This window comes from Spermophilus citellus (genome assembly GCF_964194105.1).
Source record: "Spermophilus citellus genome assembly, chromosome: 9".
Taxonomy (NCBI): domain Eukaryota; kingdom Metazoa; phylum Chordata; class Mammalia; order Rodentia; family Sciuridae; genus Spermophilus; species Spermophilus citellus.
In genome coordinates this window covers 711,222-737,771 of record NC_138191.1, presented here as the reverse complement: position 1 = coordinate 737,771, position 26,550 = coordinate 711,222, and positions in this window count along the sequence as shown.

Here is a 26,550-nt window from a genome sequence, read left to right as displayed (position 1 = left end):
GATGAAGCAGCTATCGGCATCCCATGGAGCTCACAGCCACCAACTCACTCCTTATTGAGTGAGTAGAATTAGTCCCAGATTTGAAAGACCCCTACCACAGCTCATAACAGGCACCATCATTTGATGGGCATGCTCTGGGTCAAAACCACAGTAAAAAAATACACTTAACATTACAAAGAATAGACACATGCACACATATACACACAACCTGACCAAAGAGGCTTTATAAAAATGCCCTATCTTGTGAGTTGCACACTTTTTCTTGTTTGATTTATCTAATTAAAAAATGGTGCTGGGTCTGGTGGCACAGGCCTGTCATCCCAGCAGCTCCAGAGGCTGAGGCAGGAGGATGGCAAGTTCAAAGCCAGCCTTAGCAAAAAATGCTAAGCAACTCAGTGAGACACTGTCTCTAAATAAAATCCAAAATAGGGCTGGGGATGTGGCTCAGTGGTGGAGTGCCCCTGGGTTCAATCCCTGGTACCCCCCCCCAACAAAAAATAGTGATGGTGTCCACTAAACTGATTTCATGACTCATAAATAGGTTATGATTTGCAGTTTGGAAAAAAAATCAGTTCTAGAGGGCCAAAGGACAGGCAGCAGGGGACATGGCCCTTCTGAGGCCCTCAAAGGGTGACCACGGGGAGAGGCGGTAGCTCTGGGCCATCATCTCTCTTGCAGGCCCCTCTGGGGCTGCAGTTGGTTGGGGGCAAGGAATCAGCAGGAGAAGCTCACAGGTCGCCATGACGTCAGGGTCGTCTCACCAGCCTCTGTGCTGGGCCAGGTGGGCAGCCCCGTGGGGTGACAGCCCAGGAGGACTGTGTGGCGGGGCCTGGACATCACGTGCGCTGTCACAGGTGAGCCCTGCAGACACCCACGCACGCAGGTGTCAGCCTGGAAAGGTCAGGTCTGGCCGGAGCAGGCCTGGGGCTCCCTCTGTGTCCAGGAGCAAGCATGTCAGGGGTGTCCAGGACAAATGCAGCCCCACAGGCCCCTGTGGACAGCATTCGTGGGCTGAAGGGAGGAAGGGCTTGGGGCGGGAGAGCTGGAGGGGGCTGAGGCGGTCACACTGGCTGTGGCCTTTGATCAGGATACCACACACAGAAGGTGGTGACGAGGCTCGAGCAGTCAACGAGGTGCTGCTGAGCTGCCGGCTCGCTCTCTCCACGGCCAAGGGGGGCAGACGGCAGCTCCGTCCCCTGGCTGGCCCCGACCTCTCACCTCCCAGCTGGAGACCTCTCTTCTCTCCTGGCTCCCCGGGGGCATGAGGGGGTCTTCTCCATGCTGCCCCCCTGATCCTGGGAAGCACTGGGAGCCACCGCCACGTCTCAGCTACAGCCTGGAGGCGGAGGGTCGCCTGTCTGCCCTTCCTTGCAGCGCGCAGCGGCCCGGGCAGCCCTGAGCTGTGTGCTCCTGGTAAGCCTTGTTCATGTCCTCATTTTAAGTATTCACATCCATTAATGGAGGTTGACGTGTGACAAGCCACAGCTGTCTTTATAGATGCACCACCTGTGTGTGTGTGTGTGTGGCTGTGGGTACCCATGTTCCAGGGAGTCCCTGGTGCATGTCTGCCCAGTTAGCTCCACAGCCGTTGGATGACTCTCCACAGAGAGGTGGAAAGTCCCTGCTCTTAGAGAGCTTATGTGCTCAACGAGGGAGCTAGATCATGAGTCACAGCAAAGGATGACCATGTGTGTAAGATGCCAGGTTGGGAGGAGTGCTGAAGGGAGCGGAGTCAGGCTGAGGGCCACAGGGGCCTCTGGACAGTGTGGGCCACTTTACACAGGCTGGTCAGACCTGAAGACGTGGGAGACTGCAGGTGTGGGGCAGACGGGCCGTGAGTGCAAGGCCTGAGCTGTCCCTGTGTTAGGGTTTCAGGTTTACCCAGGAAGCCGGACTGTTGGGAGAGAAGGGAGAGGAAGAAGAGTAAGGGATGAAGGAGCTATTATCCTGAGCCCATCCAAAACGTCTGTTCTTTTCCACCAATTCTTTCCTTGGAATTTGGAGGAGCAGGTTTGTAGAGGAAGGTGGGGTGGACGAGTCCAGGGAGGCTAAGGAAATACACGACCATTACCCCATCTTCCCTAAGGACACCTGTGAGTCCACTTGTCAGCGCCAGAGCAGCGGCTGACACATGCCACATGATGGAGACGACGTGACCCAGGAGAGTCCTGGGTGCTCTTGTGACGGGCGTGGTTCCCTGGAGGTCTGGTAGACATCCCTACTGAGGCTGGGCCATGGACTGACCTTGGCAAGTGCCACCGGAGCAAGCATGGCATGTGCCAACTCACAGTCACAGGTTTTAGTGTGTTGCTGAGGTTTGGCTCTGTCCCCTTTGGAGCCTGTTTCCACCTGAGAATGGCTGGCCTCACACCATGGCTGGCCCTCCATCCTGGACCCTCATATGAGAAGACACATGGAGACTAAGGGTGGCCAGGAGGCTAAAGTCAATCAATAGCCCTCAAGCCATTAAACTGGGTGCTTTTTAAAAAAAATAAGTTTAATTTTTAGTTGCAGTTGGACACTATAACTTTATTTCATTTATTTACTATTTTTATGTGGTGCTAAGGATTGAACCCAGGGCTTCACCTGTGCCAGGCGAGCACTCTACCACTGAGCCACAACCCGAGCCCTAAAGTGTATGCTTTTAAGCCACTCAGATTTGGGAATGATTTGTTGTTGCAGAAAAATCTGGCCAGTGAAACCAGATTCTGTGCTGAGCACGTTCAATATTACCTGAGGGACCTCACCGAGCATCCTCCAAGGGAGAGAAGTCCCATCCCACTTTTATGGATGAGGACGAAGAGGCCTGACAAAGGCAAACAATCCATGCCTATCATAAAACTGAAGAGGCCAAATTAACAAGGGGCTCAAACTCCTCAGCCATTAGGTCACCTGCCACCATCTTTCCCATGTCATCCATGAAGAACAAAAGACAGCCCTGTGACAACTCCAAATCCCCCGATGAAGAGGGACGCTCCTCCTCTGTTCAGCCTGCTCCCTGTCTCCATGACTGGACTCTCCTCCTCTCCTCTCTCTGCTCAGCCTGGTCCTCTGTCTCCATGACTGGACTCTCCTCCTCTCCTCTCTCTGCTCAGCCTGGTCCTCTGTCTCCATGACTGGACTCTCCTCCTCTGCTCTCTCTGTTCAGCCTGCTCCTCTGTCTCCATGACTGGACTCTCCTCCTCTGCTCTCTCTGCTCAGCCTGCTCCTCTGTCTCCATGACTGGACTCTCCTCCTCTGCTCTCTCTGTTCAGCCTGCTCCTCTGTCTCCATGACTGGACTCTCCTCCTCTGCTCTCTCTGCTCAGCCTGCTCCTCTGTCTCCATGACTGGACTCTCCTCCTCTGCTCTCTCTGTTCAGCCTGCTCCACTGTCTCCATGACTGGACTCTCCTCCTCTGCTCTCTCTGTTCAGCCTGCTCCTCTGTCTCCATGACTGGACTCTCCTCCTCTCCTCTCTCTGCTCAGCCTGCTCCTCTGTCTCCATGACTGGACTCTCCTCCTCTGCTCTCTCTGCTCAGCCTGCTCCTCTGTCTCCATGACTGGACTCTCCTCCTCTCCTCTCTCTGCTCAGCCTGGTCCTCTGTCTCCATGACTGGACTCTCCTCCTCTGCTCTCTCTGTTCAGCCTGCTCCTCTGTCTCCATGACTGGACTCTCCTCCTCTGCTCTCTCTGCTCAGCCTGCTCCTCTGTCTCCATGACTGGACTCTCCTCCTCTGCTCTCTCTGTTCAGCCTGCTCCTCTGTCTCCATGACTGGACTCTCCTCCTCTGCTCTCTCTGCTCAGCCTGCTCCTCTGTCTCCATGACTGGACTCTCCTCCTCTGCTCTCTCTGCGCAGCCTGCTCCTCTGTCTCCATGACTGGACTCTCCTCCTCTGCTCTCTCTGTTCAGCCTGCTCCTCTGTCTCCATGACTGGACTCTCCTCCTCTGCTCTCTCTGTTCAGCCTGCTCCTCTGTCTCCATGACTGGACTCTCCTCCTCTGCTCTCTCTGTTCAGCCTGATCCTCTGTCTCCATGACTGGACTCTCCTCCTCTGCTCTCTCTGTTCAGCCTGCTCCTCTGTCTCCATGATTGGACTCTCCTCCTCTGCTCTCTCTGTTCAGCCTGCTCCTCTGTCTCCATGACTGGACTCTCCTCCTCTGCTCTCTCTGCTCAGCCTGCTCCTCTGTCTCCATGACTGGACTCTCCTCCTCTGCTCTCTCTGCTCAGCCTGCTCCTCTGTCTCCATGACTGGACTCTCCTCCTCTGCTCTCTCTGTTCAGCCTGCTCCTCTGTCTCCATGACTGGACTCTCCTCCTCTGCTCTCTCTGCTCAGCCTGCTCCTCTGTCTCCATGACTGGACTCTCCTCCTCTGCTCTCTCTGCTCAGCCTGCTCCTCTGTCTCCATGACTGGACTCTCCTCCTCTGCTCTCTCTGCTCAGCCTGCTCCTCTGTCTCCATGACTGGACTCTCCTCCTCTGCTCTCTCTGCTCAGCCTGCTCCTCTGTCTCCATGACTGGACTCTCCTCCTCTGCTCTCTCTGTTCAGCCTGCTCCTCTGTCTCCATGGCTGGACTCTCCTCCTCTGCTCTCTCTGTTCAGCCTGCTCCTCTGTCTGCATGACTGGACTCTCCTCCTCTGCTCTCTCTGTTCAGCCTGCTCCTCTGTCTCCATGACTGGACTCTCCTATTCTGCTCTCTCTGCTCAGCCTGCTCCTCTGTCTCCATGACTGGACTCTCCTCCTCTGCTCTCTCTGCTCAGCCTGCTCCTCTGTCTCCATGACTGGACTCTCCTCCTCTGCTCTCTCTGCTCAGCCTGCTCCTCTGTCTCCATGACTGGACTCTCCTCCTCTGCTCTCTCTGCTCAGCCTGCTCCTCTGTATCCATGACTGGACTCTCCTCCTCTGCTCTCTCTGCTCAGCCTGCTCCTCTGTCTCCATGACTGGACTCTCCTCCTCTGCTCTCTCTGCTCAGCCTGCTCCTCTGTCTCCATGACTGGACTCTCCTCCTCTGCTCTCTCTGCTCAGCCTGCTCCTCTGACACCATAACTGGACTCTCCTCCACTGCTCTCTCTGTTCAGCCTGCTCCTCTGTCTCCATGACTGGACTCTCCTCCTCTGCTCTCTCTGCTCAGCCTGCTCCTCTGTCTCCATGACTGGACTCTCCTCCTCTGCTCTCTCTGCTCAGCCTGCTCCTCTGTCTCCATGACTGGACTCTCCTCCTCTGCTCTCTCTGCTCAGCCTGCTCCTCTGACACCATAACTGGACTCTCCTCCTCTGCTCTCTCTGCTCAGCCTGCTCCTCTGTCTCCATGACTGGACTCTCCTCCTCTGCTCTCTCTGTTCAGCCTGCTCCTCTGTCTCCATGACTGGACTCTCCTCCTCTGCTCTCTCTGTTCATCCTGCTCCTCTGTCTCCATGACTGGACTCTCCTCCTCTGCTCTCTCTGTTCAGCCTGCTCCTCTGTCTCCATGGCTGGACTCTCCTCCTCTGCTCTCTCTGCTCAGCCTGCTCCTCTGTATCCATGGCTGGACTCTCCTCCTCTGCTCTCTCTGCTCAGCCTGCTCCTCTGTCTCCATGACTGGACTCTCCTCCTCTGCTCTCTCTGTTCAGCCTGCTCCTCTGTCTCCATGACTGGACTCTCCTCCTCTGCTCTCTCTGCTCAGCCTGCTCCTCTGTCTCCATGACTGGACTCTCCTCCTCTGCTCTCTCTGTTCAGCCTGTTCCTCTGTCTCCATGACTGGACTCTCCCCCTCTGCTCTCTCTGCTCAGCCTGCTCCTCTGTCTCCATGACTGGACTCTCCTCCTCTGCTCTCTCTGTTCAGCCTGCTCCTCTGTCTCCATGACTGGACTCTCCTCCTCTCCTCTCTCTGTTCAGCCTGCTCCTCTGTCTCCATGACTGGACTCTCCTCCTCTGCTCTCTCTGTTCAGCCTGCTCCTCTGTCTCCATGACTGGACTCTCCTCCTCTGCTCTCTCTGTTCAGCCTGCTCCTCTGTCTCCATGACTGGACTCTCCTCCTCTGCTCTCTCTGCTCAGCCTGCTCCTCTGTCTCCATGACTGGACTCTCCTCCTCTGCTCTCTCTGTTCAGCCTGCTCCTCTGTCTCCATGACTGGACTCTCCTCCTCTGCTCTCTCTGTTCAGCCTGCTCCTCTGTCTCCATGACTGGACTCTCCTCCTCTCCTCTCTCTGTTCAGCCTGCTCCTCTGTCTCCATGACTGGACTCTCCTCCTCTGCTCTCTCTGTTCAGCCTGCTCCTCTGTCTCCATGACTGGACTCTCCTCCTCTGCTCTCTCTGCTCAGCCTGCTCCTCTGTCTCCATGACTGGACTCTCCTCCTCTGCTCTCTCTGTTCAGCCTGCTCCTCTGTCTCCATGACTGGACTCTCCTATTCTGCTCTCTCTGCTCAGCCTGCTCCTCTGTCTCCATGGCTGGACTCTCCTCCTCTGCTCTCTCTGTTCAGCCTGCTCCTCTGTCTCCATGACTGGACTCTCCTCCTCTGCTCTCTCTGCTCAGCCTGCTCCTCTGTCTCCATGGCTGAACTCTCCTCAACTGCTCTCTCTGTTCAGCCTGCTCCTCTGTCTCCATGGCTGGACTCTCCTCCTCTGCTCTCTCTGCTCAGCCTGCTCCTCTGTCTCCATGACTGGACTCTCCTCCTCTGCTCTCTCTGCTCAGCCTGCTCCTCTGTCTACATGGCTGGACTCTCCTCCTCTGCTCTCTCTGTTCAGCCTGCTCCTCTGTCTCCATGACTGGACTCTCCTCCTCTGCTCTCTCTGCTCAGCCTGCTCCTCTGTATCCATGGCTGGACTCTCCTCCTCTGCTCTCTCTGTTCAGCCTGCTCCTCTGTCTCCATGGCTGAACTCTCCTCAACTGCTCTCTCTGTTCAGCCTGCTCCTCTGTCTCCATGACTGGACTCTCCTCCTCTGCTCTCTCTGCTCAGCCTGCTCCTCTGTCTCCATGACTGGACTCTCCTCCTCTGCTCTCTCTGTTCAGCCTGCTCCTCTGTCTCCATGACTGGACTCTCCTATTCTGCTCTCTCTGCTCAGCCTGCTCCTCTGTCTCCATGGCTGGACTCTCCTCCTCTGCTCTCTCTGTTCAGCCTGCTCCTCTGTCTCCATGACTGGACTCTCCTCCTCTGCTCTCTCTGCTCAGCCTGCTCCTCTGTCTCCATGGCTGAACTCTCCTCAACTGCTCTCTCTGTTCAGCCTGCTCCTCTGTCTCCATGGCTGGACTCTCCTCCTCTGCTCTCTCTGCTCAGCCTGCTCCTCTGTCTACATGGCTGGACTCTCCTCCTCTGCTCTCTCTGTTCAGCCTGCTCCTCTGTCTCCATGGCTGGACTCTCCTCCTCTGCTCTCTCTGCTCAGCCTGCTCCTCTGTATCCATGGCTGGACTCTCCTCCTCTGCTCTCTCTGCTCAGCCTGCTCCTCTGTCTCCATGGCTGGACTCTCCTCCTCTGCTCTCTCTGTTCAGCCTGCTCCTCTGTCTCCATGACTGGACTCTCCTCCTCTCCTCTCTCTGTTCAGCCTGCTCCTCTGTCTCCATGACTGGACTCTCCTCCTCTGCTCTCTCTGTTCAGCCTGCTCCTCTGTCTCCATGACTGGACTCCCCTCCTCTGCTCTCTCTGCTCAGCCTGCTCCTCTGTCTCCATGGCTGGACTCTCCTCCTCTGCTCTCTCTGTTCAGCCTGCTCCTCTGTCTCCATGACTGGACTCTCCTCCTCTCCTCTCTCTGTTCAGCCTGCTCCTCTGTCTCCATGACTGGACTCTCCTCCTCTCCTCTCTCTGTTCAGCCTGCTCCTTTGTCTCCATGACTGGACTCTCCTCCTCTGCTCTCTCTGCTCAGCCTGCTCCTCTGTCTCCATGACTGGACTCTCCTCCTCTCCTCTCTCTGTTCAGCCTGCTCCTCTGTCTCCATGACTGGACTCTCCTCCTCTGCTCTCTCTGTTCAGCCTGCTCCTCTGTCTCCATGACTGGACTCTCCTCCTCTGCTCTCTCTGTTCAGCCTGCTCCTCTGTCTCCATGACTGGACTCTCCTCCTCTGCTCTCTCTGTTCAGCCTGCTCCTCTGTCTCCATGACTGGACTCTCCTCCTCTCCTCTCTCTGCTCAGCCTGCTCCTCTGTCTCCATGACTGGACTCTCCTCCTCTGCTCTCTCTGCTCAGCCTGCTCCTCTGTCTCCATGACTGGACTCTCCTCCTCTGCTCTCTCTGTTCAGCCTGCTCCTCTGTCTCCATGACTGGACTCTCCTCCTCTGCTCTCTCTGCTCAGCCTGCTCCTCTGTCTCCATGACTGGACTCTCCTCCTCTGCTCTCTCTGTTCAGCCTGCTCCTCTGTCTCCATGACTGGACTCTCCTCCTCTGCTCTCTCTGCTCAGCCTGCTCCTCTGTCTCCATGACTGGACTCTCCTCCTCTGCTCTCTCTGTTCAGCCTGCTCCTCTGTCTCCATGACTGGACTCTCCTCCTCTGCTCTCTCTGCTCAGCCTGCTCCTCTGTCTCCATGGCTGAACTCTCCTCCACTGCTCTCTCTGTTCAGCCTGCTCCTCTGTCTCCATGACTGGACTCTCCTCCTCTGCTCTCTCTGCTCAGCCTGCTCCTCTGTCTCCATGGCTGGACTCTCCTCCTCTGCTCTCTCTGCTCAGCCTGCTCCTCTGTCTACATGGCTGGACTCTCCTCCTCTGCTCTCTCTGCTCAGCCTGCTCCTCTGTATCCATGGCTGGACTCTCCTCCTCTGCTCTCTCTGCTCAGCCTGCTCCTCTGTCTCCATGGCTGGACTCTCCTCCTCTCCTCTCTCTGTTCAGCCTGCTCCTCTGTCTCCATGACTGGACTCTCCTCCTCTCCTCTCTCTGTTCAGCCTGCTCCTCTGTCTCCATGACTGGACTCTCCTCCTCTGCTCTCTCTGTTCAGCCTGCTCCTCTGTCTCCATGACTGGACTCTCCCCCTCTGCTCTCTCTGTTCAGCCTGCTCCTCTGTCTCCATGACTGGACTCTCCCCCTCTGCTCTCTCTGTTCAGCCTGCTCCTCTGTCTCCACGACTGGACTCTCCTCCTCTGCTCTCTCTGCTCAGCCTGCTCCTTTGTCTCCATGACTGGACTCTCCTCCTCTGCTCTCTCTGCTCAGCCTGCTCCTCTGTCTCCATGACTGGACTCTCCCCCTCTGCTCTCTCTGTTCAGCCTGCTCCTCTGTCTCCATGACTGGACTCTCCTCCTCTGCTCTCTCTGTTCAGCCTGCTCCTCTGTCTCCATGACTGGACTCTCCCCCTCTGCTCTCTCTGTTCAGCCTGCTCCTCTGTCTCCACGACTGGACTCTCCTCCTCTGCTCTCTCTGCTCAGCCTGCTCCTTTGTCTCCATGACTGGACTCTCCTCCTCTGCTCTCTCTGCTCAGCCTGCTCCTCTGTCTCCATGACTGGACTCTCCCCCTCTGCTCTCTCTGTTCAGCCTGCTCCTTTGTCTCCATGACTGGACTCTCCTCCTCTGCTCTCTCTGTTCAGCCTGCTCCTCTGTCTCCATGACTGGACTCTCCCCCTCTGCTCTCTCTGTTCAGCCTGCTCCTCTGTCTCCATGACTGGACTCTCCTCCTCTGCTCTCTCTGCTCAGCCTGCTCCTTTGTCTCCATGACTGGACTCTCCTCCTCTGCTCTCTCTGCTCAGCCTGCTCCTCTGTCTCCATGACTGGACTCTCCTCCTCTGCTCTCTCTGCTCAGCCTGCTCCTCTGTCTCCATGACTGGACTCTCCTCCTCTGCTCTCTCTGCTCAGCCTGCTCCTCTGTCTCCATGGCTGGACTCTCCTCCTCTGCTCTCTCTGCTCAGCCTGCTCCTCTGAATCCATGACTGGACTCTCCTCCTCTGCTCTCTCTGTTCAGCCTGCTCCTCTGTCTCCATGACTGGACTTTCCTCCTCTGCTCTCTCTGCTCAGCCTGCTCCTCTGTCTCCATGACTGGACTCTCCTCCTCTGCTCTCTCTGTTCAGCCTGCTCCACTGTCTCCATGACTGGACTCTCCTCCTCTGCTCTCTCTGTTCAGCCTGCTCCTCTGTCTCCATGACTGGACTCTCCTCCTCTGCTCTCTCTCTTCAGCCTGCTCCACTGTCTCCATGACTGGACTCTCCTCCTCTGCTCTCTCTGTTCACCCTGCTCCTCTGTCTCCATGACTGGACTCTCCTCCTCTGCTCTCTCTGTTCAGCCTGGTCCTCTGTCTCCATGACTGGACTCTCCTCCTCTGCTCTCTCTGTTCAGCCTGCTCCTCTGTCTCCATGACTGGACTCTCCTCCTCTCCTCTCTCTGTTCAGCCTGCTCCTCTGTCTCCATGACTGGACTCTCCTCCTCTGCTCTCTCTGCTCAGCCTGCTCCTCTGTCTCCATGACTGGACTCTCCTCCTCTGCTCTCTCTGCTCAGCCTGCTCCTCTGTCTCCATGGCTGGACTCTCCTCCTCTGCTCTCTCTGCTCAGCCTGCTCCACTGTCTCCATGACTGGACTCTCCTCCTCTGCTCTCTCTGTTCAGCCTGATCCTCTGTCTCCATGACTGGACTCTCCTCCTCTGCTCTCTCTGCTCAGCCTGATCCTCTGACTCCATGACTGGACTCTCCTCCTCTGCTCTCTCTGTTCACCCTGCTCCTCTGTCTCCATGACTGGACTCTCCTCCTCTCCTCTCTCTGCTCAGCCTGCTCCTCTGTCTCCATGACTGGACTCTCCTCCTCTGCTCTCTCTGCTCAGCCTGCTCCTCTGTCTCCATGACTGGACTCTCCTCCTCTGCTCTCTCTGTTCAGCCTGCTCCTCTGTCTCCATGACTGGACTCTCCTCCTCTGCTCTCTCTGTTCAGCCTGCTCCTCTGTCTCCATGACTGGACTCTCCTCCTCTGCTCTCTCTGCTCAGCCTGCTCCTCTGTCTCCATGACTGGACTCTCCCCCTCTGCTCTCTCTGTTCAGCCTGCTTCTCTCTCTCCATGACTGGACTCTCCTCCTCTCCTCTCTCTGCTCAGCCTGCTCCTCTGTCTCCATGACTGGACTCTCCTCCTCTGCTCTCTCTGTTCAGCCTGCTCCTCTGTCTCCATGACTGGACTCTCCCCCTCTGCTCTCTCTGCTCAGCCTGCTCCTCTGTCTCCATGACTGGACTCTCCCCCTCTGCTCTCTCTGTTCACCCTGCTCCTCTGTCTCCATGACTGGACTCTCCTCCTCTCCTCTCTCTGCTCAGCCTGCTCCTCTGTCTCCATGACTGGACTCTCCTCCTCTGCTCTCTCTGCTCAGCCTGCTCCTCTGTCTCCATGACTGGACTCTCCTCCTCTGCTCTCTCTGTTCAGCCTGCTCCTCTGTCTCCATGACTGGACTCTCCTCCTCTGCTCTCTCTGTTCAGCCTGCTCCTCTGTCTCCATGACTGGACTCTCCTCCTCTGCTCTCTCTGCTCAGCCTGCTCCTCTGTCTCCATGACTGGACTCTCCCCCTCTCCTCTCCCTGCTCAGCCTGCTCCTCTGACTCCATGACTGGACTCTCCTCCTCTCCTCTCTCTGTTCAGCCTGCTCCTCTGTCTCCATGACTGGACTCTCCCCCTCTGCTCTCTCTGTTCAGCCTGCTCCTCTGACTCCATGACTGGACTCTCCTCCTCTGCTCTCTCTGCTCAGCCTGCTCCTCTGTCTCCATGACTGGACTCTCCTCCTCTCCTCTCTCTGTTCAGCCTGCTCCTCTGTCTCCATGACTGGACTCTCCTCCTCTGCTCTCTCTGTTCAGCCTGCTCCTCTGTCTCCATGACTGGACTCTCCTCCTCTCCTCTCTCTGCTCAGCCTGCTCCTCTGTCTCCATGACTGGACTCTCCTCCTCTGCTCTCTCTGTTCAGCCTGCTCCTCTGTCTCCATGACTGGACTCTCCTCCTCTGCTCTCTCTGTTCAGCCTGCTCCTCTGTCTCCATGACTGGACTCTCCTCTTCTGCTCTCTCTGTTCAGCCTGCTCCTCTGTCTCCATGACTGGACTCTCCTCCTCTGCTCTCTCTGTTCAGCCTGCTCCTCTGTCTCCATGACTGGACTCTCCTCCTCTGCTCTCTCTGCTCAGTTTGCTCCTCTGTCTCCATGACTGGACTCTCCTCCTCTGCTCTCTCTGCTCAGCCTGCTCCTCTGTCTCCATGACTGGACTCTCCTCCTCTCCTCTCTCTGCTCAGCCTGGTCCTCTGTCTCCATGACTGGACTCTCCTCCTCTGCTCTCTCTGTTCAGCCTGCTCCTCTGTCTCCATGACTGGACTCTCCTCCTCTGCTCTCTCTGCTCACCCTGCTCCTCTGTCTCCATGACTGGACTCTCCTCCTCTCCTCTCTCTGTTCAGCCTGCTCCTCTGTCTCCATGACTGGACTCTCCCCCTCTGCTCTCTCTGTTCAGCCTGCTCCTCTGTCTCCATGACTGGACTCTCCTCCTCTGCTCTCTCTGCTCAGCCTGCTCCTCTGTCTCCATGACTGGACTCTCCTCCTCTGCTCTCTCTGCTCAGCCTGCTCCTCTGTCTCCATGACTGGACTCTCCTCCTCTGCTCTCTCTGTTCAGCCTGCTCCTCTGTCTCCATGACTGGCCTCTCCTCCTCTGCTCTCTCTGTTCAGCCTGCTCCTCTGTCTCCATGACTGGACTCTCCTCCTCTGCTCTCTCTGCTCAGCCTGCTCCTCTGTCTCCATGACTGGACTCTCCTCCTCTGCTCTCTCTGTTCAGCCTGCTCCTCTGTCTCCATGACTGTTCTCTCCTCCTCTGCTCTCTCTGTTCAGCCTGCTCCTCTGTCTCCATGACTGGACTCTCCTCCTCTGCTCTCTCTGCTCAGCCTGCTCCTCTGTCTCCATGACTGGACTCTCCTCCTCTGCTCTCTCTGTTCAGCCTGCTCCTCTGTCTCCATGACTGGCCTCTCCTCCTCTGCTCTCTCTGTTCAGCCTGCTCCTCTGTCTCCATGACTGGACTCTCCTCCTCTGCTCTCTCTGCTCAGCCTGCTCCTCTGTCTTCATGACTGGACTCTCCTCCTCTGCTCTCTCTGCTCAGCCTGCTCCTCTGACTCCATGACTGGACTCTCCTCCTCTGCTCTCTCTGCTCAGCCTGCTCCTCTGTCTCCATGACTGGACTCTCCTCCTCTGCTCTCTCTGCTCAGCCTGCTCCTCTGTCTCCATTACTGGACTCTCCTCCTCTCCTCTCTCTGTTCAGCCTGCTCCTCTGTCTCCATGACTGGACTCTCCTCCTCTGCTCTCTCTGTTCAGCCTCCTCCCCTGTCTCCATGACTGGACTCTCCTCCTCTGCTCTCTCTGTTCAGCCTGCTCCTCTGTCTCCATGACTGGACTCTCCTCCTCTCCTCTCCCTGCTCAGCCTGCTCCTCTGTCTCCATGACTGGACTCTCCTCCTCTGCTCTCTCTGCTCAGCCTGCTCCTCTGTCTCCATGACTGGACTCTCCTCCTCTGCTCTCTCTGCTCAGCCTGCTCCTCTGACTCCATGACTGGACTCTCCTCCTCTGCTCTCTCTGCTCAGCCTGCTCCTCTGTCTCCATGACTGGACTCTCCTCCTCTGCTCTCTCTGCTCAGCCTGCTCCTCTGTCTCCATGACTGGACTCTCCTCCTCTGCTCTCTCTGCTCAGCCTGCTCCTCTGTCTCCATGACTGGACTCTTCTCCTCTGCTCTCTCTGTTCAGCCTGCTCCTCTGTCTCCATGACTGGACTCTCCTCCTCTGCTCTCTCTGTTCAGCCTGCTCCTCTGTCTCCATGACTGGACTCTCCTCCTCTGCTCTCTCTGTTCAGCCTGCTCCACTGTCTCCATGACTGGACTCTCCTCCTCTGCTCTCTCTGTTCAGCCTGCTCCTCTGTCTCCATGACTGGACTCTCCTCCTCTGCTCTCTCTCTTCAGCCTGCTCCACTGTCTCCATGACTGGACTCTCCTCCTCTGCTCTCTCTGCTCAGCCTGCTCCTCTGTCTCCATGACTGGACTCTCCTCCTCTGCTCTCTCTGTTCAGCCTGCTCCTCTGTCTCCATGACTGGACTCTCCTACTCTGCTCTCTCTGTTCAGCCTGCTCCTCTGTCTCCATGACTGGACTCTCCTCCTCTGCTCTCTCTGTTCAGCCTGGTCCTCTGACTCAATGACTGGACTCTCCTCCTCTGCTCTCTCTGTTCAGCCTGCTCCTCTGTCTCCATGACTGGACTCTCCTCCTCTGCTCTCTCTGTTCAGCCTGCTCCTCTGTCTCCATGACTGGACTCTCCTCCTCTGCTCTCTCTCTTCAGCCTGCTCCACTGTCTCCATGACTGGACTCTCCTCCTCTGCTCTCTCTGCTCAGCCTGCTCCTCTGTCTCCATGACTGGACTCTCCTCCTCTGCTCTCTCTGTTCAGCCTGCTCCTCTGTCTCCATGACTGGACTCTCCTACTCTGCTCTCTCTGTTCAGCCTGCTCCTCTGTCTCCATGACTGGACTCTCCTCCTCTGCTCTCTCTGTTCAGCCTGGTCCTCTGACTCAATGACTGGACTCTCCTCCTCTGCTCTCTCTGCTCAGCCTGCTCCTCTGTCTCCATGACTGGACTCTCCTCCTCTGCTCTCTCTGTTCAGCCTGCTCCTCTGTCTCCATGACTGGACTCTCCTACTCTGCTCTCTCTGTTCAGCCTGCTCCTCTGTCTCCATGACTGGACTCTCCTCCTCTGCTCTCTCTGTTCAGCCTGGTCCTCTGACTCAATGACTGGACTCTCCTCCTCTGCTCTCTCTGTTCAGCCTGCTCCTCTGTCTCCATGACTGGACTCTCCTCCTCTGCTCTCTCTGCTCAGCCTGCTCCTCTGTCTCCATGGCTGGACTCTCCTCCTCTGCTCTCTCTGCTCAGCCTGCTCCTCTGTCTCCATGACTGGACTCTCCTCCTCTGCTCTCTCTGCTCAGCCTGCTCCTCTGTCTCCATGACTGGACTCTCCTCCTCTGCTCTCTCTGTTCAGCCTGCTCCTCTGTCTCCATGACTGGACTCTTCTCCTCTGCTCTCTCTGCTCAGCCTGCTCCTCTGTCTCCATGACTGGACTCTCCTCCTCTCCTCTCTCTGCTCAGCCTGCTCCTCTGTCTCCATGACTGGACTCTCCTCCTCTCCTCTCTCTGCTCAGCCTGCTCCTCTGTCTCCATGACTGGACTCTCCTCCTCTGCTCTCTCTGCTCAGCCTGCTCCTTTGTCTCCATGACTGGACTCTCCTCCTCTGCTCTCTCTGTTCAGCCTGATCCTCTGTCTCCATGACTGGACTCTTCTCCTCTGCTCTCTCTGCTCAGCCTGCTCCTCTGTCTCCATGACTGGACTCTCCTCCTCTCCTCTCTCTGCTCAGCCTGCTCCTCTGTCTCCATGACTGGACTCTCCTCCTCTGCTCTCTCTGCTCAGCCTGCTCCTCTGTCTCCATGACTGGACTCTCCTCCTCTCCTCTCTCTGCTCAGCCTGCTCCTCTGTCTCCATGACTGGACTCTCCTCCTCTGCTCTCTCTGCTCAGCCTGCTCCACTGTCTCCATGATTGGACTCTCCTCCTCTGCTCTCTCTGCTCAGCCTGCTCCTCTGTCTCCATGACTGGACTCTCCTCCTCTGCTCTCTCTGTTCAGCCTGATCCTCTGTCTCCATGACTGGACTCTCCTCCTCTGCTCTCTCTGTTCAGCCTGCTCCTCTGTCTCCATGACTGGATTCTCCTCCTCTGCTCTCTCTGCTCAGCCTGCTCCTCTGTCTCCATGACTGGACTCTCCTCCTCTGCTCTCTCTGCTCAGCCTGCTCCTCTGTCTCCATGACTGGACTCTCCTCCTCTCCTCTCTCTGCTCAGCCTGCTCCTCCGTCTCCATGACTGGACTCTCCTCATCTCCTCTCTCTGTTCAGCCTGCTCCTCTGTCTCCATGACTGGACTCTCCTCCTCTGCTCTCTCTGCTCAGCCTGCTCCTCTGTCTCCATGATTGGACTCTCCTCCTCTCCTCTCTCTGCTCAGCCTGCTCCTCTGTCTCCATGACTGGACTCTCCTCCTCTGCTCTCTCTGTTCAGCCTGCTCCTCTGTCTCCATGACTGGACTCTCCCCCTCTGCTCTCTCTGTTCAGCCTGCTCCTCTGTCTCCATGACTGGACTCTCCCCCTCTGCTCTCTCTGTTCAGCCTGCTCCTCTGTCTCCATGACTGGACTCTCCTCCTCTGCTCTCTCTGCTGAGCCTGCTCCTCTGTCTCCATGATTGGACTCTCCTCCTCTCCTCTCTCTGCTCAGCCTGCTCCTCTGTCTCCATGACTGGACTCTCCTCCTCTGCTCTCTCTGTTCAGCCTGCTCCTCTGTCTCCATGACTGGACTCTCCTCCTCTGCTCTCTCTGTTCAGCCTGTTCCTCTGTCTCCATGACTGGACTCTCCTCCTCTGCTCTCTCTGTTCAGCCTGCTCCTCTGTCTCCATGACTGGACTCTCCTCCTCTGCTCTCTCTGCTCAGCCTGCTCCTCTGTCTCCATGACTGGACTCTCCTCCTCTGCTCTCTCTGTTCAGCCTGTTCCTCTGTCTCCATGACTGGACTCTCCTCCTCTGCTCTCTCTGTTCAGCCTGCTCCTCTGACTCAATGACTGGACTCTCCTCCTCTCCTCTCTCTGTTCAGCCTGCTCCTCTGTCTCCATGACTGGACTCTCCCCCTCTGCTCTCTCTGTTCAGCCTGCTCCTCTGTCTCCATGACTGGACTCTCCTCCTCTGCTCTCTCTGTTCAGCCTGCTCCTCTGTCTCCATGACTGGACTCTCCTCCTCTTCTCTCTCTGCTCAGCCTGCTCCTCTGTCTCCATGACTGGACTCTCCTCCTCTGCTCTCTCTGCTCAGCCTGCTCCTCTGTCTCCATGACTGGACTCTCCCCCTCTGCTCTCTCTGTTCAGCCTGCTCCTCTGTCTCCATGACTGGACTCTCCTCCTCTGCTCTCTCTGTTCAGCCTGCTCCTCTGTCTCCATGACTGGACTCTCCTCCTCTGCTCTCTCTGCTCAGCCTTCTCCTCTGTCTCCATGACTGGACTCTCCTCCTCTGCTCTCTCTGTTCAGCCTGGTCCTCTGTCTCCATGACTGGACTCTCCTCCTCTCCTCTCTCTGTTCAGCCTGCTCCTCTGTCTCCATGACTGGACTCTCCTCCTCTGCTCTCTCTGTTCAGCCTGGTCCTCTGTCTCCATGACTGGACTCTCCTCCTCTGCTCTCTCTGCTCAGCCTGCTCCTCTGTCTCCATGACTGGACTCTCCTCCTCTGCTCAGCCTGCTCCTCTGTCTCCATGACTGGACTCTCCTCCTCTCCTCTCTCTGTTCAGCCTGCTCCCCTGTCTCCAAGACTGGACTATCCTCCTCTGCTCTCTCTGCTCAGCCTGCTCCTCTGTCTCCATGACTGGACTCTCCTCCTCTGCTCTCTCTGTTCAGCCTGCTCCTCTGACTCAATGACTGGACTCTCCTCCTCTCCTCTCTCTGTTCAGCCTGCTCCTCTGTCTCCATGACTGGACTCTCCCCCTCTGCTCTCTCTGTTCAGCCTGCTCCTCTGTCTCCATGACTGGACTCTCCTCCTCTGCTCTCTCTGCTCAGCCTGCTCCTCTGTCTCCATGACTGGACTCTCCTCCTCTCCTCTCTCTGTTCAGCCTGCTCCTCTGTCTCCATGACTGGACTCTCCCCCTCTGCTCTCTCTGTTCAGCCTGCTCCTCTGTCTCCATGACTGGACTCTCCCCCTCTGCTCTCTCTGTTCAGCCTGCTCCTCTGTCTCCATGACTGGACTCTCCTCCTCTGCTCTCTCTGTTCAGCCTGCTCCTCTGTCTCCATGACTGGACTCTCCTCCTCTGCTCTCTCTGCTCAGCCTGCTCCTCTGTCTCCATGATTGGACTCTCCTCCTCTCCTCTCTCTGCTCAGCCTGCTCCTCTGTCTCCATGACTGGACTCTCCTCCTCTGCTCTCTCTGTTCAGCCTGCTCCTCTGTCTCCATGACTGGACTCTCCTCCTCTGCTCTCTCTGTTCAGCCTGTTCCTCTGTCTCCATGACTGGACTCTCCTCCTCTGCTCTCTCTGTTCAGCCTGCTCCTCTGTCTCCATGACTGGACTCTCCTCCTCTGCTCTCTCTGTTCAGCCTGTTCCTCTGTCTCCATGACTGGACTCTCCTCCTCTGCTCTCTCTGTTCAGCCTGCTCCTCTGACTCAATGACTGGACTCTCCTCCTCTCCTCTCTCTGTTCAGCCTGCTCCTCTGTCTCCATGACTGGACTCTCCCCCTCTGCTCTCTCTGTTCAGCCTGCTCCTCTGTCTCCATGACTGGACTCTCCTCCTCTGCTCTCTCTGTTCAGCCTGCTCCTCTGTCTCCATGACTGGACTCTCCTCCTCTTCTCTCTCTGCTCAGCCTGCTCCTCTGTCTCCATGACTGGACTCTCCTCCTCTGCTCTCTCTGCTCAGCCTGCTCCTCTGTCTCCATGACTGGACTCTCCCCCTCTGCTCTCTCTGTTCAGCCTGCTCCTCTGTCTCCATGACTGGACTCTCCTCCTCTGCTCTCTCTGTTCAGCCTGCTCCTCTGTCTCCATGACTGGACTCTCCTCCTCTGCTCTCTCTGTTCAGCCTGCTCCTCTGTCTCCATGACTGGACTCTCCTCCTCTGCTCTCTCTGCTCAGCCTTCTCCTCTGTCTCCATGACTGGACTCTCCTCCTCTGCTCTCTCTGTTCAGCCTGGTCCTCTGTCTCCATGACTGGACTCTCCTCCTCTCCTCTCTCTGTTCAGCCTGCTCCTCTGTCTCCATGACTGGACTCTCCTCCTCTGCTCTCTCTGTTCAGCCTGGTCCTCTGTCTCCATGACTGGACTCTCCTCCTCTGCTCTCTCTGCTCAGCCTGCTCCTCTGTCTCCATGACTGGACTCTCCTCCTCTGCTCAGCCTGCTCCTCTGTCTCCATGACTGGACTCTCCTCCTCTCCTCTCTCTGTTCAGCCTGCTCCCCTGTCTCCAAGACTGGACTATCCTCCTCTGCTCTCTCTGCTCAGCCTGCTCCTCTGTCTCCATGACTGGACTCTCCTCCTCTGCTCTCTCTGCTCAGCCTGCTCCTCTGTCTCCATGACTGGACTCTCCTCCTCTGCTCTCTCTGTTCAGCCTGCTCCTCTGTCTCCATGACTGGACTCTCCTCCTCTGCTCTCTCTGTTCAGCCTGCTCCTCTGTCTCCATGACTGGACTCTCCTCCTCTGCTCTCTCTGTTCAGCCTGCTCCTCTGTCTCCATGACTGGACTCTCCTCCTCTGCTCTCTCTGCTCAGCCTGCTCCTCTGTCTCCATGACTGGACTCTCCTCCTCTCCTCTCTCTGTTCAGCCTGCTCCTCTGTCTCCATGACTGGACTCTCCCCCTCTGCTCTCTCTGTTCAGCCTGCTCCTCTGTCTCCATGACTGGACTCTCCCCCTCTGCTCTCTCTGTTCAGCCTGCTCCTCTGTCTCCATGACTGGACTCTCCCCCTCTGCTCTCTCTGTTCAGCCTGATCCTCTGTCTCCATGACTGGACTCTCCTCCTCTGCTCTCTCTGCTCAGCCTGCTCCTCTGTCTCCATGATTGGACTCTCCTCCTCTCCTCTCTCTGCTCAGCCTGCTCCTCTGTCTCCATGACTGGACTCTCCTCCTCTGCTCTCTCTGTTCAGCCTGCTCCTCTGTCTCCATGACTGGACTCTCCTCCTCTGCTCTCTTTGCTCAGCCTGCTCCTCTGTCTCCATGACTGGACTCTCCTCCTCTGCTCTCTCTGTTCAGCCTGCTCCTCTGTCTCCATGACTGGACTCTCCTATTCTGCTCTCTCTGCTCAGCCTGCTCCTCTGTCTCCATGACTGGACTCTCCTCCTCTGCTCTCTCTGTTCAGCCTGATCCTCTGTCTCCATGACTGGACTCTTCTCCTCTGCTCTCTCTGCTCAGCCTGCTCCTCTGTCTCCATGACTGGACTCTCCTCCTCTCCTCTCTCTGCTCAGCCTGCTCCTATGTCTCCATGACTGGACTCTCCTCCTCTGCTCTCTCTGTTCAGCCTGATCCTCTGTCTCCATGACTGGACTCTCCTCCTCTGCTCTCTCTGCTCAGCCTGCTCCACTGTCTCCATGACTGGACTCTCCTCCTCTGCTCTCTCTGTTCAGCCTGATCCTCTGTCTCCATGACTGGACTCTTCTCCTCTGCTCTCTCTGCTCAGCCTGCTCCTCTGTCTCCATGACTGGACTCTCCTCCTCTCCTCTCTCTGCTCAGCCTGCTCCTATGTCTCCATGACTGGACTCTCCTCCTCTCCTCTCTCTGCTCAGCCTGCTCCTCTGTCTCCATGACTGGACTCTCCTCCTCTGCTCTCTCTGTTCAGCCTGCTCCTCTGTCTCCATGACTGGACTCTCCCCCTCAGCTCTCTCTGTTCAGCCTGCTCCTCTGTCTCCATGACTGGACTCTCCTCCTCTGCTCTCTCTGCTCAGCCTGCTCCTCTGTCTCCATGATTGGACTCTCCTCCTCTCCTCTCTCTGCTCAGCCTGCTCCTCTGTCTCCATGACTGGACTCTCCTCCTCTGCTCTCTCTGTTCAGCCTGCTCCTCTGTCTCCATGACTGGACTCTCCTCCTCTGCTCTCTTTGCTCAGCCTGCTCCTCCGTCTCCATGGCTGGACTCTCCTCCTCTGCTCTCTCTGCTCAGCCTGCTCCACTGTCTCCATGACTGGACTCTCCTCCTCTGCTCTCTCTGTTCAGCCTGATCCTCTGTCTCCATGACTGGACTCTTCTCCTCTGCTCTCTCTGCTCAGCCTGCTCCTCTGTCTCCATGACTGGACTCTCCTCCTCTCCTCTCTCTGCTCAGCCTGCTCCTCTGTCTCCATGACTGGACTCTCCTCCTCTCCTCTCTCTGCTCAGCCTGCTCCTCTGTCTCCATGACTGGACTCTCCTCCTCTGCTCTCTCTGTTCAGCCTGCTCCTCTGTCTCCATGACTGGACTCTCCCCCTCTGCTCTCTCTGTTCAGCCTGCTCCTCTGTCTCCATGACTGGACTCTCCTCCTCTGCTCTCTCTGTTCAGCCTGCTCCTCTGTCTCCATGACTGGACTCTCCTCCTCTGCTCTCTCTGTTCAGCCTGTTCCTCTGTCTCCATGACTGGACTCTCCCCCTCTGCTCTCTCTGTTCACCCTGCTCCTCTGTCTCCATGACTGGACTCTCCTCCTCTGCTCTCTCTGCTCAGCCTGTTCCTCAGTCTCCATGACTGGACTCTCCTCCTCTGCTCTCTCTGTTCAGCCTGCTCCTCTGTCTCCATGACTGGACTCTCCTCCTCTGCTCTCTCTGTTCAGCCTGCTCCTCTGTCTCCATGACTGGACTCTCCTCCTCTGCTCTCTCTGTTCAGCCTGCTCCTCTGTCTCCATGACTGGACTCTCCTCCTCTGCTCTCTCTGCTCACCCTGCTCCTCTGTCTCCATGACTGGACTCTCCTCCTCTGCTCTCTCTGTTCAGCCTGCTCCTCTGTCTCCATGACTGGACTCTCCTCCTCTGCTCTCTCTGCTCAGCCTGGTCCTCTGTCTCCATGACTGGACTCTCCTCCTCTGCTCTCTCTGTTCAGCCTGCTCCTCTGTCTCCATGACTGGACTCTCCTCCTCTGCTCTCTCTGTTCAGCCTGCTCCTCTGTCTCCATGACTGGACTCTCCTCCTCTGCTCTCTCTGTTCAGCCTGCTCCTCTGTCTCCATGACTGGACTCTCCTCCTCTGCTCTCTCTGTTCAGCCTGCTCCACTGTCTCCATGACTGGACTCTCCTCCTCTGCTCTCTCTGTTCAGCCTGCTCCTCTGTCTCCATGACTGGACTCTCCTCCTCTGCTCTCTCTGTTCAGCCTGCTCCTCTGTCTCCATGACTGGACTCTCCTCCTCTGCTCTCTCTGCTCAGCCTGCTCCTCTGTCTCCATGACTGGACTCTCCTCCTCTGCTCTCTCTGTTCAGCCTGCTCCTCTGTCTCCATGACTGGACTCTCCTCCTCTGCTCTCTCTGTTCAGCCTGCTCCTCTGTCTCCATGACTGGACTCTCCTCCTCTGCTCTCTCTGTTCAGCCTGCTCCTCTGTCTCCATGACTGGACTCTCCTCCTCTGCTCTCTCTGCTCAGCCTGCTCCTCTGTCTCCATGACTGGACTCTCCTCCTCTGCTCTCTCTGCTCAGCCTGCTCCTCTGTCTCCATGACTGGACTCTCCTCCTCTGCTCTCTCTGTTCAGCCTGCTCCTCTGTCTCCATGGCTGGACTCTCCTCCTCTGCTCTCTCTGTTCAGCCTGCTCCTCTGTCTCCATGACTGGACTCTCCTCCTCTGCTCTCTCTGCTCAGCCTGCTCCTCTGTCTCCATGACTGGACTCTCCTCCTCTGCTCTCTCTGTTCAGCCTGCTCCTCTGTCTCCATGACTGGACTCTCCTCCTCTGCTCTCTCTGTTCAGCCTGCTCCTCTGTCTCCATGACTGGACTCTCCTCCTCTGCTCTCTCTGCTCAGCCTGCTCCTCTGTCTCCATGACTGGACTCTCCTCCTCTGCTCTCTCTGTTCAGCCTGCTCCTCTGTCTCCATGACTGGACTCTCCTCCTCTGCTCTCTCTGTTCAGCCTGCTCCTCTGACTCAATGACTGGACTCTCCTCCTCTCCTCTCTCTGTTCAGCCTGCTCCTCTGTCTCCATGACTGGACTCTCCCCCTCTGCTCTCTCTGTTCAGCCTGCTCCTCTGTCTCCATGACTGGACTCTCCTCCTCTCCTCTCTCTGCTCAGCCTGCTCCTCTGTCTCCATGACTGGACTCTCCTCCTCTGCTCTCTCTGTTCAGCCTGCTCCTCTGACTCAATGACTGGACTCTCCTCCTCTCCTCTCTCTGTTCAGCCTGCTCCTCTGTCTCCATGACTGGACTCTCCTCCTCTCCTCTCTCTGCTCAGCCTGCTCCTCTGTCTCCATGACTGGACTCTCCCCCTCTGCTCTCTCTGTTCAGCCTGCTCCTCTGTCTCCATGACTGGACTCTCCTCCTCTCCTCTCTCTGCTCAGCCTGCTCCTCTGACTCCATGACTGGACTCTCCTCCTCTCCTCTCTCTGTTCAGCCTGCTCCTCTGACTCAATGACTGGACTCTCCTCCTCTCCTCTCTCTGCTCAGCCTGCTCCTCTGTCTCCATGACTGGACTCTCCTCCTCTCCTCTCTCTGTTCAGCCTGCTCCTCTGTCTCCATGACTGGACTCTCCTCCTCTCCTCTCTCTGTTCAGCCTGCTCCTCTGTCTCCATGACTGGACTCTCCTCCTCTCCTCTCTCTGCTCAGCCTGCTCCTCTGTCTCCATGACTGGACTCTCCCCCTCTGCTCTCTCTGTTCAGCCTGCTCCTCTGTCTCCATGACTGGACTCTCCTCCTCTCCTCTCTCTGCTCAGCCTGCTCCTCTGACTCCATGACTGGACTCTCCTCCTCTCCTCTCTCTGTTCAGCCTGCTCCTCTGACTCAATGACTGGACTCTCCTCCTCTCCTCTCTCTGCTCAGCCTGCTCCTCTGTCTCCATGACTGGACTCTCCTCCTCTCCTCTCTCTGTTCAGCCTGCTCCTCTGTCTCCATGACTGGACTCTCCTCCTCTCCTCTCTCTGTTCAGCCTGCTCCTCTGTCTCCATGACTGGACTCTCCTCCTCTCCTCTCTCTGTTCAGCCTGCTCCTCTGTCTCCATGACTGGACTCTCCTCCTCTCCTCTCTCTGCTCAGCCTGCTCCTCTGACTCCATGACTGGACTCTCCTCCTCTCCTCTCTCTGTTCAGCCTGCTCCTCTGACTCAATGACTGGACTCTCCTCCTCTCCTCTCTCTGCTCAGCCTGCTCCTCTGTCTCCATGACTGGACTCTCCTCCTCTCCTCTCTCTGTTCAGCCTGCTCCTCTGTCTCCATGACTGGACTCTCCTCCTCTCCTCTCTCTGCTCAGCCTGCTCCTCTGACTCAATGACTGGACTCTCCTCCTCTCCTCTCTCTGCTCAGCCTGCTCCTCTGTCTCCATGACTGGACTCTCCTCCTCTCCTCTCTCTGTTCAGCCTGCTCCTCTGTCTCCATGACTGGACTCTCCTCCTCTCCTCTCTCTGCTCAGCCTGCTCCTCTGTCTCCATGACTGGACTCTCCTCCTCTCCTCTCTCTGCTCAGCCTGCTCCTCTGTCTCCATGACTGGACTCTCCTCCTCTCCTCTCTCTGTTCAGCCTGCTCCTCTGTCTCCATGACTGGACTCTCCTCCTCTCCTCTCTCTGCTCAGCCTGCTCCTCTGTCTCCATGACTGGACTCTCCTCCTCTCCTCTCTCTGTTCAGCCTGCTCCTCTGACTCAATGACTGGACTCTCCTCCTCTCCTCTCTCTGTTCAGCCTGCTCCTCTGTCTCCATGACTGGACTCTCCCCCTCTGCTCTCTCTGTTCAGCCTGCTCCTCTGTCTCCATGACTGGACTCTCCTCCTCTGCTCTCTCTGTTCAGACTGCTCCTCTGTCTCCATGACTGGACTCTCCTCCTCTGCTCTCTCTGCTCAGCCTGCTCCTCTGTCTCCATGACTGGACTCTCCTCCTCTGCTCTCTCTGCTCAGCCTGCTCCTCTGACTCCATGACTGGACTCTCCTCCTCTGCTCTCTCTGTTCAGCCTGCTCCTCTGTCTCCATGACTGGACTCTCCTCCTCTGCTCTCTCTGCTCAGCCTGCTCCTCTGTCTCCATGACTGGACTCTCCTCCTCTGCTCTCTCTGCTCAGCCTGCTCCTCTGACTCCATGACTGGACTCTCCTCCTCTGCTCTCTCTGCTCAGCCTGCTCCTCTGTCTCCATGACTGGACTCTCCTCCTCTGCTCTCTCTGCTCAGCCTGCTCCTCTGTCTCCATTACTGGACTCTCCTCCTCTCCTCTCTCTGTTCAGCCTGCTCCTCTGTCTCCATGACTGGACTCTCCTCCTCTGCTCTCTCTGTTCAGCCTGCTCCTCTGTCTCCATGACTGGACTCTCCTCCTCTCCTCTCCCTGCTCAGCCTGCTCCTCTGTCTCCATGACTGGACTCTCCTCCTCTGCTCTCTCTGCTCAGCCTGCTCCTCTGTCTCCATGACTGGACTCTCCTCCTCTGCTCTCTCTGCTCAGCCTGCTCCTCTGACTCCATGACTGGACTCTCCTCCTCTGCTCTCTCTGCTCAGCCTGCTCCTCTGTCTCCATGACTGGACTCTCCTCCTCTGCTCTCTCTGCTCAGCCTGCTCCTCTGTCTCCATGACTGGACTCTCCTCCTCTGCTCTCTCTGCTCAGCCTGCTCCTCTGTCTCCATGACTGGACTCTTCTCCTCTGCTCTTCTTCTGTTCAGCTGCTCCTCTGTCTCCATGACTGGACTCTCCTCTCTGCTCTCTCTGTCAGCCTGCTCCTCTGTCTCCATGACTGGACTCTCCTCCTCTGCTCTCTCTGTTCAGCCTGCTCCTCTGTCTCCATGACTGGACTCTCCTCCTCTGCTCTCTCTGTTCAGCCTGCTCCTCTGTCTCCATGACTGGACTCTCTCCTCTGCTCTCTCTGCTCAGCCTGCTCCTCTGTCTCCATGACTGGACTCTCCTCCTCTGCTCTCTCTGTTCAGCCTGGCTCCTCTGTCTCCATGACTGGACTCTCCTCCTCTGCTCTCTCTGTTCAGCCTGCTCCTCTGTCTCCATGACTGGACTCTCCTCCTCTGCTCTCTCTGTTCAGCCTGCTCCTCTGTCTCCATGACTGGACTCTCCTCCTCTGCTCTCTCTGCTCAGCCTGCTCCTCTGTCTCCATTGACTGGACTCTCCTCCTCTGCTCTCTCTGCTCAGCCTGCTCCTCTGTCTCCATGGCTGGACTCTCCTCCTCTGCTCTCTCTGCTCAGCCTGCTCCTCTGTCTCCATGACTGGACTCTCCTCCTCTGCTCTCTCTGTTCAGCCTGCTCCTCTGTCTCCATGACTGGACTCTCCTCCTCTGCTCTCTCTGTTCAGCCTGCTCCTCTGTCTCCATGACTGGACTCTCCTCCTCTGCTCTCTCTGCTCAGCCTGCTCCTCTGTCTCCATGACTGGACTCTCCTCCTCTGCTCTCTCTGCTCAGCCTGCTCCTCTGTCTCCATGACTGGACTCTCCTCCTCTGCTCTCTCTGTTCAGCCTGCTCCTCTGTCTCCATGACTGGACTCTCCTCCTCTGCTCTCTCTGCTCAGCCTGCTCCTCTGTCTCCATGACTGGACTCTCCTCCTCTGCTCTCTCTGCTCAGCCTGCTCCTCTGTCTCCATGACTGGACTCTCCCTCCTCTGCTCTCTCTGTTCAGCCTGCTCCTCTGTCTCCATGACTGGACTCTCCTCCTCTGCTCTCTCTGCTCAGCCTGCTCCTCTGTCTCCATGACTGGACTCTCCTCCTCTGCTCTCTCTGCTCAGCCTGCTCCTCTGTCTCCATGACTGGACTCTCCTCCTCTGCTCTCTCTGTTCAGCCTGCTCCTCTGTCTCCATGACTGGACTCTCCTCCTCTGCTCTCTCTGCTCAGCCTGCTCCTCTGTCTCCATGACTGGACTCTCCTCCTCTGCTCTCTCTGCTCAGCCTGCTCCTCTGTCTCCATGACTGGACTCTCCTCCTCTGCTCTCTCTGCTCAGCCTGCTCCTCTGTCTCCATGACTGGACTCTCCTCCTCTGCTCTCTCTGCTCAGCCTGCTCCTCTGTCTCCATGACTGGACTCTCCTCCTCTGCTCTCTCTGCTCAGCCTGCTCCTCTGTCTCCCATGACTGGACTCTCCTCCTCTGCTCTCT